The following is a 6,217-nucleotide window of genomic DNA, read 5'->3' on the forward strand; positions in this document are numbered from 1 at the left end:
GCTGAGTTCCTGCATATCATTACAATAGCATAGTTCCTCATAAATAGTCATAAGTCCATCATTGCAGGCATGGACAACAGCAGAGTCCAGCATCCCATTGTCAAGACACATCCAAAGGTTTCACTGGGAGTCCATCCTGAATCTGGAAGTAGAGATGCACTCTGCACTACATCCTCACATCTGGACATGACAGTCTCCACTACACAGTCACTATAATTTCCCTCAAATGAAAAGTCACAAAATAAAATCAACATCAGGAAGAAAAGCAGAAATTCACAATACCATGAAGTTAAATAACATGCCACTGGATATGATAGTCTCCATTATATATTTACTATTGGCTGCAACAGCCAGAGCTGTGCCAATCTAAAACCAAGAGCCTGGAGACTCTTCTGGGTCTCCCATATGGGTGCAGGGTCCCAAGACTTTGGGCTGTCCTCAACTGCTTTCCCAGGCCACAAGCAGGGAGCTGGATGGGAAGCGGGGCCATCGGAATTAGAACCAGTGTCCAAATGGGATCCCAGCACGTTCAAGGTGAGAACTTAAGCTGCAAGGCTACTGTGCTGGGCCCAACAGAACACCTTTAAGTATCATTTGTAAGGAAGGTTTGGGTCATCTTTGTGCAGGGGCCATGCTAATCTTCTCTGTATTGTTCCAATTTTAGTATATGTGCTGCCGAAACAAGCACAGGAAGGTTTGGAAGAAGCATATTCTTTTAACTTTTCTTAACTGTGAACAATTTTATTTCATTCCCAAAGACAAAGGAAAGCTTTGCTGGGTATGTTATTATGGGCTGAATTTTTTTTTTCTTTTAGAATCTGGAATATGTCACTCCATTCTCTTCCTGCCTGTAGAGTTTCCTGTGAGAGGTCTCCTGGGAGTTTAATTGGCATTCCTCTGTGTCGATTGATTTTTTTTCACGTGCACATTTAAGGATCTTTTGCTTATGTTCATTGAACAGAGCTTGACTATCACGTGTCGTGGTGAAGATTGCTTTTTGTCAACCCTGCTAGCTCTGTGTCCCTCCTGGATGCTGTTTTCAATTCTTCCCCTAGATTAGGGAAAGTTTCCTTTATTATTTCATTAAATACATTTTTAAACCCAGCTTCTCTTTCTGCACCTTATGGAACTCCCAAAACTCTTACATTAGGCTTTTTAATAGTGTCTCTTCATTCTTGAATTTTTTTTAGCTTGACTCAGTTCCTCTTCCAGATTTTTAATTGTTTCCTCATGGTAACAAGAAATATCTTCCAATTCAGAGACTCTTTCTTCCTCCTCCACTCTATTATGGAGACTTTCCACTGAATTTTTAATTTGCTCCACTGTGTCCTTCATTCCCAATAATTCAGCTGGATTTTGTTTCAGTGCTGATATTTCCTGTGTCACATATTTCTTAAATTCCTGCATGTGCCTCTTGTTGTTAATAGAAAGCTTTATAACAAGTGTTTTGAATTCTGTGTCCCCCATTTTCTCAGTCTTCCTCAGTGAACTCTGTGGTTTGCAAAGGTTTTTGCTCCTTTGCAGGGGAATTTTCAGTAATTTTCATTGTGCCTTTGTCCCCTCTTTGGTTCTTGGTCATTGCACTTCTGGTTAGCAGATTCTTCTCCTTGGGGCAGGTTTCTAAGCTGTGTCACCCACAGGTCTGCAATTCTATTTCACTTATTGCAGTTGGTACACAGACTTCCACCACGGTCTCCGTAGCCCCAGCTCCCAGCTCACTCTCCACGTCCTGCGATACCGTGCTGCTGTTGCTTGATTGTCTGTGCAATGTTTCTCCCACTTCCAATTCATGCAGTTCTCGGGATTGAGACACCAAGTGTCCTAAATAGCTGGATTGCTTGCAGTATTGCTCTTATAGGAACCAGCTGGCTGTTAGGGGTCATGCAGATCTGTTTTGAGTCATAAGATGCCAAAGTCAGTATTGTTTTCTATGTGTGACCAGTGTAATGCGTTGAGCTTAGTGAGTTTACTCCCAGCTCAGCTCATGCACAGTTCACTGTTGTCCCTGAAGCCTCAAAGCCTTTGCCACACTGTATAAAATGGTGCCTGGAATGTGCCACTTGTAGAGTTCTTGATCAGCTGGCCATCAGGTCTGGGGGCTACCTGGACCTATTTTGGGTGGAATTTATAGGATGCTATGTTGTTGCAATTCTCTGAGCCCAAAATGAGTTCACTCCCAGCACAGTCCACGCACAGTCTTGTCCCATAGTCTTTGCCTCCCTACACAAGACGGTGCCTGATTCAGCTTTAGCGGGTTCTGGGCTGTGAAATCTACCCTGTTCCTGCACCACCTGTTTGGGATCTGCCACTCTGTGTCTGCTCCTGGTCAAATCAAATCAACCAGCAGGACAGACAGTTCTCTGTCGGGGCTCACCTCCTGAGTGCCTGGTGAACTCTCGTTCCCACCTGGTTCCACCTGAGTAGTTCAGATTGCGGCTCACTGAATGCCGCCGGGGTGTCTGGTCACTGCAACATCACACCGCTGTCTCCACTGCTTTCCTGTGTCCATCAGTCTCTAGCTGCCCCTCTGTCATCAATCTGTCCTCTCCTATTTCCTGAAATGTGCCCTCTCTGCTTCACCCTGGCTATTGCTTGTTTGTTTAAGTGTGTCCTCACCCTATTCCACCATTTTGATTCTCTAGGAGCCAGAATCTTCTTCCAAGGCTCCCACATGAGTGCAGAGGCCCAAGCACTTGGGCCATCTTCTGCTGGCATCCAGGTACTTATCAGAGAGCTGGATAAGAAGTAGAGCAGTCAGGACTTGATCTTGTACCCATTTGAGCAGCCAGTACTACAGGTGGCAGCTTAATGAACTATGCTGCAGTGCCATGCCCCCCCCCACACACACACATCTTATTTTTTACATATGTGTATTCACAGGTGAAGAAATGGGGCCTGGGATAGACTCTGTGTCCTGACATATGGGAAGAATGGAAGATAGGACTATAGCAAATCCCTGGGCAGATGGGCTTGAAGCTGCATTTCTCCAAATGTACTCAATTTTTAAATTTGTTTTTATTGAAAAAGTAGATTTTATAGAGAGGAGAAGCAGAGAGAAAGATCTTACATCTGCTGGTTCACGTCCCAAATGGCTACAATGGCCAGAGCTGTGTAGACTTTTGAACGTAGATTGCATCAAAGTGCATGTGCGTGTCTTAGGGAAGCTGATAAGAAACAGGCCAGGCAGGGCTTTTGTCCCCACCTTGGTCCAGGTGGCTGGTATGGCCTCTAATTGATATTTAGACTCAACCCTGGAGTTGGCATTGCCTAAGTCAAAGGTTTGCATCATTGTCTTTAATGACTGTGATTTGCTCATTAGGAGCCATCAGCACCCAGTGGGACAACACAGAGAATTTCTATAGACGTTGATGGGCATCTGTGTCCTGGCACTGTGGGCTCTGAAGGCTCTGTTCACTCCTGGCCACAGAGACTCTGTGCAGGCAGAGGTAATGGCTGATGTTGGAGTGATACCCAGGGTGGAAGAGGCTGTTGGTTTTGGATTGACTCAGCTCTGGCCATTGTAGTCATTTCCGGAGTGAACCAGCAGATGAAAATGCAAATAATCCTATCTCCCATGTGGGCCCTATGCAGATTTAAGTAAATATTTATGGACCAGAAAATAGCGGGCAGGAATGGGGTCTGATGGGGCTGTTCTTTGCACTGAGAGCAGAGCAGAGGTTGTTCAGACCTCTCCTAAGCCAAACCCAGAACAGAATTTGTTCCCCCAGGAAAGGAGCCCCAAAGGTGAGGAAAAGAAACAGCCTGGTTCACAGGCATTCCTGCAACAAGATTAGCTCTGCACCTGTCTGCAGGGTGCACCTGAGTGATAACAAGAGTTCCTGTGACATGGTGTAAGGAGGGGCTGGGGTAGGGAGGAAGGTTTGGCAGAGGATCAGACCCAGTGCTCTCAGAGCTCATCGCTGTGGGACTGGACAGTCCAGGTGTCCATCAGGGGTTCCTGGACCCCAAGGGAAGCTCGTGGGAAGGCGGGAAGGAGGTTACTAGCAAAACCGGTAATGGAAGAAGCAGGACATGGAGCAGAGGGACAGTAAACGAGGGAAAGGAGCAAAAATGGACAGAAAGGATAGGGCTGCTTTCCATCTGGGTTTCATTTTCACTCTTCATGAATTTCATTCTGTTCTGTATTTGAGCAGGAGATGCATTCATTCACCTGGCATCCAAAGGTGTGTATGAGGGAAGCCCTGCACTCCACTCCCGTCACTCCTATTAACTCCACTGCCCAGACCTTTCCACACTTCACACATGAGGTTTATTTGAAAGGCAGAGTGTCAAAGAGAGAAGGAGGTCTTTCATCAACAGGTTCATTCCTCTAAAAGGCCAAATACCCAAGACTGGGTGGACCAATGCCAGAAGCTTAGAACTCATCTGGGTCTCCCACAGGGGTAGCAAGACCCACGTCCTTGAACTCTCTTCTGCTGCTTTTCCAGGCACAGTAGCAGGGAGCTGGATGGGAAGCAGAACAGTTGATGCTAGAACCATTGCTCCACTATAGGATGCCAGCATCACAGGTAGTAACTTTACTTGCTACGCCACCATGCCAGCCCCCAGACATGGCTTTAATCTTTAGAGATTATCAAAGGAATGCAAACTAACTGAGCTGGCATCTTGACACAACAGATTCACCACCCTCTCATGCCAGAATCCTGTGTGGGCGCCGGCTCCTGTCCCAGCTTCTCCATTTTAAACATTTATTTGTTTTATTGACAAGTCAGATATACAGAAAGGAGGAGAGACAGAGAGGAAGATCTTCCAACCGATGATTCACTGCCCAAGCAACTGCAATAGCTGGAGCTGAGCCAATCCGAAACCAAGTACCCAGAGCTTCTTCTGGGTCTCCCACGTGGGTGCAAGGTCCCAAGGACGCCCTCAACTGTTTTCCCAGGTCACAAGCAGGGAGCTGGATGGGAAGTGGGACCACTGGGACACAAACCAGCACCTATATGGGACCCTGGCACATGCAAGGTGAGGACTTCAGCTACCAGGCCACTGCACCGGGCTCAGCTTCTCCATTTTACATCCAATTGTCTACTTACGGCCTGAGAAAGCAGTAGAGGATGGCCCAGGTCCTTGGGACCCTGCAAGAAAGGGTCCCAGACGTAGCTCCTGGCTGCAGATCAGCTCAGCTCCAGCCGTTACCGCATTTGGAAGAGTGATGCAGTGGAGGGAGATCTCTAGTTCTTGTTCTCTCTATAAATCTGCCTTCCAAATAAAAATAAATATTTAAAAAAAAAAAGTCAGTTAAAGCATACATTCTCTCTACCACCACCCCTCACCGCTGTTTCCTGCCTGCCTTTTTCACAGAAAGCTCCCCTCCTCGGTGCCTGACGGGCACACCTCTTCCTGGCCACGGCCCTGGTGCACTCCACGGCGTGCGGTCCCGTACTCAGCCCACCTGCTCCTCCCACCCGGCACTTTCTTCTGTGAGATTTCTGCCCTTGTCTTTGCTTTAGGTCTTAAGTGGGATTGGGAACGAAGAAACTCTGGTTTCTAAGACAGTGCAGGGGCCAATGTAAACAACAGCCAGAGGCCCCGGTCTTGAGCCTTTGCCCCTGGAGACCACCCTGCAGCTGTGATGGTCAAGGTTAGTGTCAGTGTGAACGCCATTCCCCATGTGCTTGTGAAGCTGTTCTTAGATCTGAACTGGGAACAAAAGGGAGCGCGTTGAACTTGGGTGTGGTCTGGATGTGTCAAAATTAATTCCCATAGTGAAGCATGGAGAGAAAAGGAACTTCATCCCACGACGGCTTAGACTCGGGGTGCTGGGAAGTGGCAAGCATTACACAAGGTCATCAGAATGGAGCCCAAGATCAAATTCCAGTGGCTTTGCGAGGAAAGGAAGAGGCCGGAGTGCACACACAGGCTTTGCTGGGTAGGGCCACACTGCCTTGGGACTCTGCTAGAACCACCAGCTGTAGCCCTGCAGTCTCCAGGACTACGTGCTCCCCCAGGCTCAGTCACAAAGCTCACTTGGGCCCAGAGCTTCCAAGAAAAAACTAATTAGTGGTAGGAATGGGTGTTACCAGATTAGAATCTGCAGTGTGCTCATGTTCCGATAACTGCGCCTGCTGTCTGCTGGAACCTGTGGCAGGCACCTACATGCTCTACGCCTTCGTCTCGTTGGTTGTGTAAGTTCTCATGGAAACCTCGATGGAGGCTCTCCGGGAAGTGTTGAGACATGGCTACTGGAAGTGTATCC

At 47.6% G+C, this 6,217-nt stretch overlaps 1 non-coding gene across 1 annotated transcript; it reads right to left on the reverse strand.

The window, feature by feature from the left end:
• Positions 1 to 581: 581 nt before the first annotated feature.
• Positions 582 to 688, reverse strand: LOC121160736. Its single transcript, XR_005884573.1, has one exon. It is a non-coding gene; the product is annotated as a U6 spliceosomal RNA (small nuclear RNA).
• Between the last annotated feature and the right edge of the window lie 5,529 nt (positions 689 to 6,217).

The sequence above is a fragment of the Ochotona curzoniae genome, unplaced genomic scaffold (genome assembly GCF_017591425.1).
Source record: "Ochotona curzoniae isolate NIBS_2020 unplaced genomic scaffold, NIBS_Ocur_1.0 contig_4516, whole genome shotgun sequence".
Taxonomy (NCBI): domain Eukaryota; kingdom Metazoa; phylum Chordata; class Mammalia; order Lagomorpha; family Ochotonidae; genus Ochotona; species Ochotona curzoniae.